Source organism: Hesperophylax consimilis, chromosome 1 (assembly GCF_061612785.1).
Source record: "Hesperophylax consimilis isolate HC1 chromosome 1, BYU_Hcon_1.0, whole genome shotgun sequence".
NCBI classification, from domain to species: domain Eukaryota; kingdom Metazoa; phylum Arthropoda; class Insecta; order Trichoptera; family Limnephilidae; genus Hesperophylax; species Hesperophylax consimilis.
In genome coordinates, this window is record NC_142836.1 from 28521320 (window position 1) to 28537868 (window position 16549).

The window sequence follows — 16549 nt, forward strand, 5'->3', positions numbered from 1 at the left end:
TAATTAATCTTTTAAAAAAATCGGCAAAGAATTGGCTATGCAAATTTATTTTTAAATGGAACCTAAATTCACAGAACTTGAAAAATAACTTTAGAATTTGATGAATTGTTCAAATTCTGTGAAATAACCAGTCCTTAGGACGGGTTGTTTCGGAGAATCTGAACAATTCATCAAATTTCAACGTTCATTTTCAAGTTCTGTGAAAGACATTTTCAAGTTCTGTTTTTATTTCAGTTTTGTCAAGCAACTAGCCTACAATGATATAAAAACAGAACATGAATAAATCTTTTACAGAACTCGAAAGTGAACGTTGAAATTTGATGAATTGTTCAAATTCTCCGAAACAACCCGTCCTTAGTATTTTCCCGGTGAAAGACCTCCATTTCGAATTTTTTTTTTATTTTTTTTTTTTTTTTAATTTTTTTTTTATTTAATAAAAAAGGTAAGTATAATATATATTAACAATAATGATATATAAAAATTAGTTTTCACAATTTTTTTTGAATTTTTTGATGTTTCTCCTTTATGGAAGCAGACGCTTGTGTTTAAAATTGAAACTTTGCTTGAAATGGCTTCAGCTGGGTTTGATGACCAGATTTGAAAAGCCAGGTACTTAACCAACTTCCTCAGTAGGAAGCAGTTGAAACTCTTGTGCAGTATTCAGATATTCAGAAAACTCAAAAATCAAAAATACTCTTCACCCGTCAATCACCATCACTTAATTAAGGCTAAGTGGATCGGAAAGTTTGTCGTAAAAAATCGGGTCGAGCTGGTGGAAAGTTTGGTAGCCCCTGGTTAGGCCTTTTTGTCTTTATTAGCGTGGACTTGCTCCACAGGCCTCTCAATGGCTAATTACCGTATAATGAATTCCGGTCATGCTCCGGCCAGCCAGCTATGGGCTCTTCCACATGGAAAATAATCACTAGAAAACCGGCAATGCAATGGAGCGGCCTTTCACGAAAACACGAGAGATGGAAGATCTTTATTAAAGAAATTGTGTTGGATGGGAAAAAAACGTATTCCGTATTAACTACTTATTTTAATAGCCGGCCTTGCTTGTGTTTTTCAGAATGCTTAAATGATATATATTCATTTCATCTTATTTTAAATGTAGTTCACGAAACGTTTTGCTTGTTAGAAAGAAAGTACGTAAAGTGGTTTTAGTAGATATTCTCTTCGACATTTTACTTTCGAAATCTTTATTTCTTGAAATTAATATAATACTTCGTTTTTACCACTTTTATGGTTTATTACCAACATGTTTCAGGAGCAACGCTCACTTCTTCAGGGTTTTTAATAAAACTAATTATAAATAATAGACATAAACAATGGTGACAATAGAGAAATAATAGACATAGACAATGTTGAAATTAGATAAATAGACAATGTATTCAATAAGAAATAAATCTTTATTTCTTATTGAATACACGGAGAGTGCGGAAAAAAAGTATGATATCTGGTTTAATTTCTAAAGTGACAAATACATATTTTAAAGCTCCTTAGCTCACGATGAAAGTGTCTTAAGAAGTGAAAATAGTTAGAGATGCCACCCATCACAGTTCGAGGAGGATTTGGCTTGTTGATACACATATATAATATTTATGTTTTTCAGTCTCAAATAATTGTTCTGCGTATTTAGTTAAAACAAGCGCAAACGTATAATTAGAGAGGCGCTATTGCGTACTGATATCGAAATGTATTGTACTATTGCCACCCGAGTAGATTTGGTAGTCTCCGGTCATTTGGAGCGAAAGCGTTGTTTGTAAAAAAAAAGTGTAACCAAATTTTTCGCTTCGCATCTTATCTTAATAAATCTGTGGGAATAATCTGAATTATGAAAATGGAAATTAAAATATTTTTTTGTTAAAGGTATTATAAATAGGTTTGTTTTTATTTGATGGTTTGTCTGAATTTGACACAATTCAAAGCAAAAATTCTAGAGATAACTGAAACGGAGTCACAGAAATCAAGCTAAATTAGTATTTTTAATAAGATTGAGTTGGAAGATTGGCTTGGAAATTGCTTCGACATAAAAAAACGCCTTTTCACAAGGGTCATATACTTATAACCATATTTTTATAATACGAATCCAGAACACATTAACCCTTCGAATGCCATCCTCCGTCGACCTAGTAGGTACTCCTTACTGTGCCAGAGGTTTATTGCAATCGCCCGACGTTAGCCAGCTGACACTGTTTTCGCAATACCTTAATTGTTTTCTGCAAAATTATGTTTTTATAGGACCAAAGCAATGTGAGATATATTATTTTAATCCTACGTAGTTATGTAGGTATTATATATTTAAGGTGCGTATAGTAATTATTATGAAGAGTAATAAAATGTCTAACTAATGGTTACGGGAGTTGATCTGGAAAAGTTTTCCGCTACTTGCAAACAACACTTGATTTCAACATAAATATCTAATGGACATAGCTATTTAAATTGATGGTGTAAGTAAACATGCATAAAATACGTTTTTATGTTAGTTTAGGTTATTTTAATAATGTTCCTATTTCCCAACCTTCAAACTTAACTTTGAGAATAATTGAAACTTTAATGAATCTTTTACCATCTCCACAGACGTAAAATAGCTATTTCTTGTAGTAATTAATTTGAAACTAATTGCCATAATATATTTTTGCCTATCAAGCGTGAAGCGGAATTCGACAAGTTTATCGTTGATTTGTTGTAAATATTACATAGTTTTTACTATTATTAAATTACACAGTAGAAAGTTGATAATGAAGAGCACCAATTTAATTGATGTGAACTTAACAAACAGGAGAGAACAAATAATGATAACGTTAATTAATAACTAGATTAACGTCTAGAATTATATTAATATTCACCGCCAAGCGAGTAAAATATATTTTAGTCTGTCAGTGGCATTTTGGGGGCAAATGCGGTGAGCTATTAGCAAATCCACGTTGAATTCGCCCGTTGAATGATAATAAACAGGTATTTTATTTAGTCATTGGATTCGTTGGCACACAACACGTCGCGTTGGGTACAAACGTTAGAAATCCACGGTGGATATCTTTGTTCACTAGAGGTTAAGGGGATTTCAGAGCCACTCAATGCCATTTGTTTCGAGTCCTTCCCCAGAAGCTGGCAAGTCGCAGTCGGTGGTGAAGTTAAGCGGTAAACTAGTGTATCGCCCTTCGGTGCACATTGTATAGTCGCTGCAGAATCTCGGACGTTGAACGAGTTACCTGAAGGCATTAATTGTAACTCGAAGGGTTATAGGGCAGTGCAGTAGGTTTCGAAGAGCCACAGCCATCTTCTTTATACGAGTATACATATAAATTTTCTCCGTCTAGCCTACATGCTAGTATTTTTTAAATATATTTTTTAATTAATGCTTTCGTTAAGTATATAATGAGTGTAATTTTTTTCTTAAACTGGACCTGAATTGTTAATAGCTTCGAATGATGATTTTGAACCAGATGACCGTCACAATAATTGTCAGTCTCCGCGCAATGCACCGTAACGAACAGGGTTAATATTTACGTCATTGTATTTTTAATATGCCGATTAAAAAAAATCTGGAATAGAAAGGTATTTTATATGCCAACGGTTGATTTCATATTTTGATTCGGCTGTTTTTTTATGAAAAAATTGAAAATGTGAAAAATAATACTTTTCTATAATGGAACGTAACCGTGGTAATAAAATACATAATAAAGAGAGAAAGAGTTTATGTTTTCTATTTTTCAAATAAAAATGGTCTGTTTCATGTAGTTAATTTCTGTCTGGAATTTTTAATTCGAATTATTATAAAAACATAGGCACAGCTTATAACAGATATTTGGAGCTTATTTTTGATACTTTATTTTTCTACTCGGCATTAAAAAAATGTAAAAACACACTGATACAAAAAGAGATAATAAACGTGTTCCACTTTTCACCGAAATACAATTTAATTAAGTTCATTGTGTCTCATGTATATATAATCCATTTTTCACGATTTAAAAAAATATATTCACGGAGAGCCCTAAACTAGAATCATGCTGGAAATACAGCCAAATATATACATTTGGATGCATGTTTCATTATTATGCAATATCTCAGCACTGGAATGAGATATGGGGTTGGATTAAAATCAGTATATTGTAGAATTTTAATAATAACAATACGGTATACTTCAACATGACCTTCGAGGTTACCGGGGGCCGCAACATGTAAGAATTGCATTAAGAACCGAAACGTACTGGGAAATAAAAATAGAACACCATCAGTCAAAATAGTTCAAATTTCGAAAGACGTGCTACGAATTCAAACATTGTCTCGATGCTCTACTATTTTGTTTTACGACGCCTGAAGCTGCTTATGAATACCTACGCAATTAGTTGAGAATTATATTGCTAATTCTTAATTTGAGATACGAGATCGACAAAAATGACGAAAAATAATCAGGTCTCAACAACTTAGTGGCTAGAACATAGAATAAATTAGACTAGACACGGCATAATCATTTAAAAATAACCCCAACACAATTTTGGTTTGGTTCACGTGCACATTTATGAAAAGGCCTACGCATTGTGTCGCAATGCGAAATGGGCACTGTGCATTGCGTTTTACCTTTTGTTGGTCTAGAGCTGTAAGCTATTTTGCTTCTCAGCTATGCTGGGCAAGTTCATTTTTTCAATTACAAAAATAACCCAGTTCCAAATATTTAAATTTGAATTATGTCCATATTAAAACACCTCTGACAACAAATTCTCCGTGGTTTCGCTTACGAGTTTGAACGCTTGTACAAGGAGTTTAAACAGAGTTGGGTTGTTAAGTTCATCTCCATATTTGTGATGTACGCTACTTGGCGTTATTTTTAAAATTAATTTAACTAGACAGGGCTAATCTAGTATAATACATCAATGGTCTAGAAGCATTAGACAGAGATCATGGGTTCAGTCCCAAATTACGACCATTACCCTTTTTTCTGTGTTTTGTTCGTTTTCATCTATCATCTTTCGTTTACTATTAGTGCTATTTTCTTCTTCAATGATTAAATAATATTTTTTTAAATAAATGAAATGAAAATATTTGGCTTTATGTCACTTTACTGATAAATTTTATTGTCTACCGGTTTAGGTACCTCCGTACGATCATCAGGACAGTTATAAGCATTATCTAATTATCGTAATTTTAACTGTCCTGATGATGGTACGGAGGTACCGAAACCGGTAGACAGTAAAATTTATCAGTAAAGTTACTTAAAATCAAGTGTTTTCATTTAATTTATTTTAAATGTCAAGTCACAATGAGTTTGCTTCTTTTGAAAAATTAATATTTTTTTATTGGATCAACTTTCCTTTAATACCTCTTTTGAAGGTTATACCCATCAATTAAAATATCATTAAAGCAAAAGACAATACTAATAACTCTAAACGAAACATTAAATAGAACAAGATACAGAAAATAAGTTGTAGCGGTAAGACAAAGATCCTGGATTCCCATTAAAACCGTTATGTTTTAATCTTCTTCAATAAAATAATATTATTTCCAAGTTAAACATTTAAAAACTCACCCAGTTTACAATCTCAAACCCACAGATACACGTCAGTTAGTAGATAGAGAGCTAGTATGACAATATTTTAGAATTCTCATGATTTTAAAGTAATTTCGAACTATGATAGAGAGTAGTTGTGTCACATTTCATTCGCAGTCTTATAATTACAATATATTGTGGCATTTGGTTAAGCCCCAAATCCGCCAATGAATCATTAATTTATCGGAAGCACTTTTATTGTCCTGCTGTAATTATTATTGTAATGACTATTCCAATCGGAACAAAGCATTCTACTATCATGTGGTTTTGTACTCAAATTTTACACACTAACGAGAATATTCAATAATGAATATTATATCACGTTAAGGCGAAATAGGTAGACTTGACCTGAAATTCGGCATTTTTGAGTCCAATTTTAGACGTATGGACACTTTTCTAGAAAAAAACACAAATTGATTTCGAAAGATCGTTATTTTATCTAGTAAAGTAAGATATTGAATTTTGTCAAATAATATTATTTTCATATCATAATAAAGTGTTACCGTTGGACTTGGAATAGTTAAAGATACATATCCCAGGTCAGCAAGGGTGGCGTGCAGTGTAAAAACTCACGGAAAGAGTACTATTGCGTAGATTGTCTTCTGTAAACAAGCTGGTATCCAGTATGAGCACAGTTGTTGTGACCAAGTGCTTGCACTTATAAGTCATATTATGTGTTGCTATATATTTTATTGTATTATGATCATTTTTTTAGAAAACAAAGTTGAATGGGTTGTACGATTTTCATAAAAAAACTAAGAACTTAGCTTAAATTAACTCCATAGTAAGAAAGTAACTAGCCAACAATAAAAAAGCCAATGGAACTAGTAGGTACCTACCTATGTTCAGAGAAATTTATGATGCAGTTTGCAAATGCAATAAAATTCTCCAGGAAGGTCATGATTACATTGAACTCAAGTTTTTAGAAAAGCATTTGTGAGAAAAATTTGAAAAAATAATGACACATTATTTTATTTAATTTTTTTATGTGAAAGACCCCAAACTACTTCCAACCATCTGGAGTCAGTGAGACTATGGCATCCTACTCGTATATATATATATAAAAAATGCGTTGAATAAAAAAAATTATACTTTTTCGATTGTGAAAATGAAAAACGGTGAACCTAGATAATTAGAATATGAGAAGTTCTACTTCAAAGGCTAATAAGCCGGTTTGTTTTTCCCAACGAGGAATTCAAATGCTTCGTTACAACAGAAAACCATAACTGTAGAATATTATTTCCTTTGCTAAAATACAAGCACGAGAATTCCATTTCCCTTCGAAGAAATCATTAACTAACGAGGCTGAGGTTTTACTCCGGCTCCATTTTTAAATCCACAAAGTTGTAGCCATGAATCTTTAACTGGGAAGTATTCTTTATTCCAAAACTGTTTCAACTTTATTTAACAGTCGCTGGTAAAGTTTCCCTTGCTTTACTGCTAAAGAAGTCCATGCGATGTTTCAATATAAAATATGGTACCTACTTAATTAACATGATTCAAATTAATATTGCTTCCTGTTTCGGTAATAAATCCCCAGTCTGATACAGAATGGCAAAACAGTGCAATTTTCGACGGCCTCCGTGGTTGAGGGGTAAAGTTCTCGACTAGCAAGGTGGAGGTCGAATATTTACAATTTACTCATTTGATTTTTCACAAAAACGGCGCTCTACAAATTATCCAATTATTAAAATAATACATTATATTTGCGGCATTGCGGCTTCAGAGTGGAAGAAACTATCAATTTCGCCCTGGTGTAATACCACCATTCAGAATAGAAACGTCGCTTGAAATGGCTTTGGCCATGTTTGGTGACCAGATCTGAATAACCAGGTACTTCCCCCACCTTATTCTTCCCCAACTCTTTCTCCTCCCCACTACCTTCAGCGACTCAAACCTCTAATCATCACACCCTGAATTTGCATATATATAAATATATAATATCTATCTAAGAATTGTAGACAGATTATACTGCATTCTGATGGAGTGAACAGATTAGCCTATAATAATTCCACTCATGTTTCCTGTAATTGCCAAAACTTGGAAAAAGTCACCAATATAAAATATCCGTGGGTCGTGATTGATCAACATCTACGATGAGATTAACACTTAGCCAGCCTAACTCCCCACCTTAAGAAGCTATCTTACGAACTCTTACAAATATTCTTACTCGTACGATACTCAAAACCGTATTCTATGCTTTCCAATGCCTATTAGCATACTTCATCATTATTTAGGGTGGCTGTGCTCAAACTATTATTGAACCTCTACAAAAACTACAAAAAAATGGTAATACGTGTTATCAACACGCGAAAGACAAGATATTCATCGAGTATAATGTCTTAAATATACGTCAACTTAATTTATTTAAATTTCTTGTACAAATACGACAAAAAAGACTCTTACAACACAAGCACACTACTAGAACCATAACCAACCGACACTACAGTGTTCCTTAATCAGCATAAGGACAATTCTATCTAGCTCCTAAAATCTTCAACCTTCTCCCAGACAACTTAAATCCGAAACCCAACTCCATACTTTCAAAACACAAATACCGCCACGGAGCCTTACATATATAATACATTTCAATCATAAAACCCATAAATTCTACACTCTAACCACCTAATCTCCCTTCATACATCTCTTATATTCCTTATCCAATTTTCTTAATTAAACTATCATATAAAATATTCGTATCTAAATCTGAATTATATAATTTAATAACAATTATTAAAAACATATTATAAACATTTTTAATCTGCAAACTTTACCCGCACAGGGACACACCCTAATATGACGGGTGAAATAATAAAAAAATCTTTTTTTTTTCAGCATGAAAAAATATTTATTTATTTCTTTACGCCCCAGTGGGCTTTTACCCAAAGTAAATATAAATGCTAGTAATACAGTTGTATTAACTCGGTATTTGTTGTACATTGTAACTATGGTAAAACAAGTACATGGTATTGATTTAAAAAAAAAAAAAAGTTATATAACGTTTAAGTTTAGTATATTTGAATAGACAACTCACTTCTTTTAAATAAGAAATAATAATAAAAAAATAATATATCAATATGTAATCTCTGGGTAAATGAGTCCTCCCGATGGTCACCAGGTGACCATAACCTGATTATTAATATAATAAATAATTTAATTTACCTACTGATTTCGTTCCTATCATATTATTTGTATTTTTTCCAGTCTTTGCAACGCATAATTTCCGAGAGAAAATATAAAAACGCCGGTGCTACTGCAATAACAACATTTTTATTCATTGTGAAACATTGCATACAAAATATTCATACGACGGACATGAATGGAGTCATTTAATTCACAAGTTATGCAAATCACTAAGATTCTGTAATTAATGCGAAGTATTAAGTAATGTTTAATTACCCACATGATGACGTATCGCTTAGAATGAAGACTCTCAAGAACAAGGCCCGCTTTGCATTACACTTCAGAAAAATATCCGTACAAACTACTGCACGTTATAACATTCCTTGAAAGAGGGTTTCTGAAAATGACTTGAAAAAATTAAGGAAACGAGCCAATAAAAAATAAAAGATGAGACTTCATAAAGTACCACTCTAAGAAAAAAATCTGTCGCTAGGGGGTTAAAATCAGCTGTTTAATGTCTTTTAAAATGCGTGATAGGATAGATCTGGCTTCAAAAGTTTTTTTTAATAAACTTGTAGAGTTCCGCTGCACGTTAAAAATAAGAAAATATAAATGGAACTAGGTTTCAACTTAATTACTACAAGAAATAACTATTTATGTCGTGGGAGATGGAAAAATATGCATTACAGTTTCATGGCTTCTCAATCAAAGTTAAGTTTGAAGGTTAGAAAATCAGCATACATTTTTAAAATAACCCAAACTAACACCCTTAAAACCTATTTTGTGCATGTTTACTTAAACCCCCGACACATAGTTATCTCCATTAGATATTAAAGTTGAAATCAGGTTTTCTTTTTTTTAAAGTGCGAAATTCGACAAGTTAACCGTTTTTCAATCTTAAGTTGCTGAATAAATAGTAAAAAACAATCGAAATGCTCAGATACAAAATATGTTTTTTGAAATCTCTACGTGATATAGATTCAGACATTTATCGCTTGTACTACGAGATTCCGGACATGGCGTATAACAATAATAATGTGTTTAAAATTTGCCAATGATAATTAGATTTCGTAAAAAAGAACGTTTTCGTCAGGTGAAATCCTGTATTAAAACAAGTTAAACATAAATGCTCGAATTGAGGACAGAAAAACATGGTGCTTTATTTTGTTGTATAATAAAACACCGTTTAAAACTTCATCAGAGAGACAATAATTCAAACATGTTTCCAGTGCGGCGTGATTTACAGTTAACATTTGCAGGGTTGGGTGTTTTAAATACCTTGAATGAATATATAAATGGTCATATTTATCATGACAGTCTGTTTAGCTGGTTGCCATGGCTGCCATTCTTATTTTTCCTTGTGATGGAAAGCAGCAACAGAATAATTCAAATAATAAATCACTCCCGAAATAAGGTTTTGTTGGTACCTGCTTTCATAAATATTTCTAAAACCTGACGTTTGAATAATGAGTCCAAGCGGGACGCACCTTTCCTGTTTGGTAAATTAATATCCCGTTTTAAGAATTAATATCAACTTTTTAACATTTACAACATTTGTCCGAGTACTTGGTCATAGTGTTTCACGACTGGTATTTAAGTCAGAAAAACAATTTTAAATTCCAATGATTTGATGAGAGTTTAATAAAAAAAGTTACTTTTCCACGGAATTGAAAGCAAAATTCAAATAACGAAATGTATTATTTTTAGCGTTGCTTGAATTTCAAATTAATTGTGAAAAATATTTGAGGGAATCGAAATAAACTACTTTGAATTAACCTGGCTACCAGCCAAAACCAGAGGAAGCTGAAAAACATCGCTTCCAAGGGGTTAAGGAAACCTATTACTTTAGATATCTACATACCACAGTCCATTATATAAATTCTCGCTTTGCAATTTTCAAAACTATATGTTTTAAGGTTCTCATCCAAAAAGGATGAGCCCAAATGTATTGTATCAACTTTAAAATTGTGTTCTAACAGATTTTATAGATCCTAAAGAAAACTTGGCAAACGAAATGATTGAGGTTTTTTATTTTTATTTTAAAAAGACCTTGATTTAATTTACTACGACAAATATGTTCGTAATGCTACCAAATCAAATAACATCCAATCAAAAGTCACTGATTTTTTTGCGTCAAAATATAGAACATACGCGTATCGTACACCGTACACCGTAAACCTACAGAGGAGGTGCAGAATATTCCCGTAGCACACATATTGATGAGTAAACCATGTCGCGGAATATTAACACGCGTAGCGAAGGAGGCGGTACTAATTGCACGAACCAAAGAGATCCACATCAAAAGGATATCCTGTGAATGTGATTTGATTGAACGGGAGCTTTTGGGCTGAAATGTGAACGGCACTAAAAAAGCTAACCCTTTTAAAATTTACTTTGATTTGCAATGGATAAAAAGAGAGAAAATGAGTTTTCTCGGCATCTAAATGTTAAAAGAACTTGTCATTTCGGGGAAAATCAATGGCGGATTCAGTCGCTAAATACTTACAAAGAAATTTGTATGGGCTTAAACATTTGAAATGCGATGATCAAATAATGGACAAATTTTTGGCAATTTTCCGAGTTTTCATATCTACCACAGAGCGGAACCATGTAATAAAATATATAATATTCAGTTTAAAACGTTCGATGGTGTTGGCTGGGGGAAAGAGCGGTACTATTGCGTAAGAGCAGACGAGCAACACAATGTGTGTTACACCATCACCGTGTCGTGTACCTAATCAATATGTCAGCTTTTTTCGTTTCAGCGACTGAGGTAGGCGACACATTACACTATACGCATCGTGACTTGGCCTATTTCAGCATAAAGCTTGCCATACACAACCGATGGGAATGTACGCCACCAGAATATTACGTGCTTATAGCGTAGTGTCTGTCACAGGCATAAACCTAAATTGAAGGTATGCTTAACCTTTTGGATATTATCATGATTAACAATATTGTTGTTAGTGGATGCTTAGGTACATGCCACTTATAATAATATGAAATACTCTATTGCAACGAATAAATAAGTGGAACATGGTTATAAGTTATGAAATCACGTGAATACTTTGGAGTTGTCACGAATTAACTGATTAAATCAAGTAATTTCAACCTGTTCTTTTTAAATGTTCTCGCTTCCGTTTATCTTTCCAAGCTTTCTAAATGCCCGGTAAAAATCATTGATCTATTTCACGAGCAAAATTAAAAAATTTTAAACTTCTACAAAAACATAATTAATTTAAAAAAGGTATGCCCGTTTTCAGTTTATCTATGTAAATGTTATGTAAAGTACAGCAGAATACTTTAGCGGACCAGGATGGATGTGTTTCGTAAGCGGACATTTTCTTATTCAGCGCGACGAAAGGTAAAATGGAAGTATCAGCGGGCGACCTTCAAGTCACGCACCATTTATCAATACAGAGCAAGAACCCCGTAATATTTCCTGTAGCTACTGGGATCATGAATTAGCAGAATTCCTCTTATTACCGAATGTTGGCAGTTGGCGCATTGTGCTAATTTAGCGCAAGAATTCAGGCGAGTGACTCTGAACTTTGTAAGGCGGGTAGTAGGGTAGTTAAATTCTCTCCCTTCCCCTTCTCTACAATCCAATGTGCCTACAACGTGTTACTTCCACCGTGGCCTAGAAAATTATTGGAAACTACCAACTAAACGATGATCTGGTTAACAACAAAGTTAATAGTCATCAAAACATCGTTCAGTTAAATCATTTATATAATATTATTACCGCAAAGGTCAAAACACGATAATTGTATTGTGGTATAAAACAAGTTGCGGGGCATACTCCAAAAGGTTTTTGAACCTAAAGGAATGTCAAAAAATAACTACAAAAGAAGAAAAAAACAAAGATTTCTTTGTGATATTTTTTCCGGTTTGCCGAAATAAAGAAACGAAAACAACATTAGAGAAACCAAGAAATTATTGTTAGTTAATATATCGTTTGTGTTCAGCAAGGGTTTGTTATGGAAGCAGTTGACATAAATTTATCGATTTCATAAGTATAAGGATCCCGTGAGTTTTATGCCAAATCAGCAGCTTTTTTCATCACAAAACGTAAGAGGATTACAACAGTTTATTTATTTTATCATTTCGTTTAGAATTTTATTGTGAGAATGCCCTAATTCTTTGCTTAATAATATCTTCGTCAATTATTTACAAAATCTTCCTGAATTACCTAATTTTTTATCGGTACCAAAAAAAAACAATTTTCATGTACGTCATTATCCAAATACGATATTTGTGTTTTTCTCGAAAACATAACATTCTACCAGCATAAAGTGTTTTACTTCCTAAATTTTGTACATTTACATGTACCTAAAAACATTTAGGTACATGTATTTAGGTATTGATATTCCTACCACCGAAAAAATCAACATATTTATGATGGTGATATTCTAGTTTAAAATATATTCATTTAAGAAATATCGATTCAAGAGGAAAATAAATATATATATATCCGCTAAACCAAGAGGTTAAAATTTAATATTCATCTATTTCTTAGAGAACACCTGCATCACGTGAAATTTAAATAAGGGTTCTGTCGGCACACTCTGGGAATGAAATATGGCTAAACGTATACGCTTTCGAATAAATATACCATCCACGTAAGTGAAAATGAATTGAATAACGTACCTACTATGGAAATTTCCGCTTTTGGTGGGATGGATGAGAAGCTAAGGAAACGAAGTGAAAAAATCCATCCAAAAAACAGCTTTAGGATGTGTATTTTAATGTTGTTTGATGTTTGTCGTGGAATACTTAGGAGTTCAGAACAGAGCTGTTAATTTTCATAAGAAACTTTAGGTACCTAACTAGAACTAGAATGTGCTTATTCAAATAACCAAGGTTTATATTCAAAACAGAATTATTATGGTCAGGTAAATTTTACATAGGTAATTTATAACTCAACACAGTGAATATTCAACACACTTTTAAAAAGTGATAAAGTCGTTAAAAACGATGAAAATATATATTTTTTAACTTAACCTAACCTAACCTAACCTACTTAACCCATACATTACATTTAACATACTTTCCTACCAGGCAGGTTATTCAAAGCAGTTATTTTGATAAAATAAACCTAACATTATATCATTTTTTTATAAAGGGATGGTTACTTGCATATAGGTTGTAATCCGTTAAATAATTTTCATCTGTTACAATAATTGTGCCTATTATTTATTTTATCCCGACATAGGTGCGCATATATTTTCAAACGTAAATATAGCGAAGATAATAGTTACTGATATGCAAATGAGCTGAATGAACCGATAAAAAGAAGCAAATATATTCCACGGTAAATTAATTTTTGTTTTTCCCGAATGCAATGATAAACAAGAATAGCTTATTGAGGATTTAATGTTTGTATAGGAAGGAATAAAATGTTACGATGTTTCGTATTTGCTACGATCACTATGCTAACGGTACTGTTACATTCTGGGTCAAAATAATACGAAACACGAAATCGGTAGCAGCAAATAAATAGATCGTTATTTGGTGGAAGAACAGTAAGTGCTGCGGAGAGCTACAGCAGTAACGTTACCCCAGCTACGATAGCTAGTACTACGAAGCTACGAGTATCTACTCGTACATTCCTACATACATCACGCGGGAAGCAGCTCCAGTCAGCATCAAATAGATGTTATAGTTGTTTGTGCGCTTGTATTATAAATCTATTTTCTTGTTTTTATTTATTGATCTTAAGCTAAATAAGTATATGATAAGAAACATAAATATAAAAATTAACATTATTTGGCAAATATAGTATATCTTTAAATATTTTAAACATATTAAATCACAAAAAACTCAATATTTTAGTTGAACATGCCTTCTTAATTCCTTTTTAAAAATGAATCATATTTTCAATCTCAATAATTTTACTAGGGATTTTTTTATAAAATTGGACGGTCTGGAACATCAGAGATTTCTGGGTGCTTGATATCTTTCTTGTGGGCAATCTAATTTGTTTTGCATTTCTCGTCCCTTATATATTTATTTTACCTTTCATTTTATCATCCATACGTTTACCTTATGCATAAAAACAAATATCTTCAAATATATGGTTTGCATCACTGTCATAAAATTAACCCCCATATAACATATCTTATCCGCGTATATTCAATGTTTAGTATTATTTGCATTTTTTTTCCATTTTCTCTGAATTGCAGAGAAAAAGAATGCTTGAACAGTAATTGAAGTGTGGTGCAGTGATTATATTATCATATTTTATCTGACATGTTTATTTATTTACTTTGTTTCTGACTCTATCAAGAAGAAATATTTTTTGCAATTTTTATATTGTATATTCTGCATTTTTTTAGAAGTTCAGCTTTTAGTCTATAATGATACCTAGATATTTAAGTTCTTCCACTTTTTTATGATTTATTCATCAATATAAAACATTTGGGTCCTCGTGCGTGATTTTGACGTCTATCTCCATGTATTTTGTCGTAAAAATGTTTAGTTTTAATTTATTTGAGCCATTTTGACGTAGTATTCCAGTCAATATTTATCTCTATGGTTGCTTCATCATTTAAAAACAGTCATATTTTGCAAAGTTTTAGTTTTTTTCAGATATAATAGATATCATTTATGTAAGTAATAATATTATTTGGTTAATTTACATAGGGCTGTTTTCGTGAAAAATCACCTCAAGGGCGCTGCGGAGTATAAACAATATCCTGCCCAATACCGATCCTTGTGGTACCCCCAGCGTATTTTGAATCGGACTTGATGTATAGTTACTTATTTTTGTCTTTTGTGTTGTCTGTTGCTTTAATATATTTTTAATTATGCTTTTATTCCATATTTCTCTAATTTTAAATAAATTTTCTAACGAAGCAAACACTTTGTGGATATACATAATTATAATAAAATAAATTTGTTTTTAATACCGGTCTATTATATGTATTTTAAAACAAAGCGGTTTCAGTTCGTTCTGAACCATCATTAGGGTTATGTAAAATATTAAATCAATAACTGAGTTACAGTGTATTTATAGGTAAGGTAGAAGAGTAAGAGAGAACATCAACTTTTTAACAATCCTTTTTCTATCTATTGTTTCAAAATCTCATTGAAAATCTAAGAACACCGCAACAATACACATATATTCAATAGTTTAAAGAAACTTCTTAAACAAATATTTAGATCTTTAGATGTCACTTCCATTCAAGAAACAGTTTATACTAAAAAATTAACTTGTTGTGACGCAAAAGTAGTATTTACATATTTCTTCAATAATTGAAAATTCAATTTGTGTCATTTTAATAAAAAATAATAAATATTTTTGTGCACCACTATTTAATCAAAACCAATGGTTTCTTCTTCAGGATAAACGTAAAAAAACATAAAATTTAAGACAATTTATCCTGACGAAGAAACCGCTGGTTTTGAAACATGTTTAGGGATTACTTTTAATAGGGATGTACACAAAATTATTTATTTTATTTAAAGTAGCAAATATTGATTGGCAATCGACGTATTTAAAACATATTAAATTCATGGTTTCTTCTACATAATACATGAATATGAAAATTAAGAAACGGGCTATTGGTTTGCCTTATAACAGTTTGCCGCTGCTTGATGTAACGCCTCAAATTATCACTATACTTAATCAAATTATTCTTTGAAAGTGTCCTCAAAACCCTAAAGTGTTAGATAAAATACAATCTCCGTTAATAAACAATATATCGACGGCGGAAAAGCAAAAGGGCGTAAACGACAATTTAGTAAAAAATAGTTACAACATAAAGTTTTCATTACACAAAAATACTAATCAAAAATGTATGTTTAAATATTGAAGACAATATTAGAGATTTTTAAACGAAAATCTGAAACAGAAAAATCAGAAAAGGAAACGGT

General features: G+C 31.9%; 1 protein-coding gene across 15 annotated transcripts in view; it reads right to left on the reverse strand.

Moving 5' to 3' along the window:
• Positions 1 to 16549, reverse strand: part of sif (guanine nucleotide exchange factor still life) — a 442635-nt gene that overhangs the window by 173271 nt on the left and 252815 nt on the right. The window lies entirely within an intron of this gene.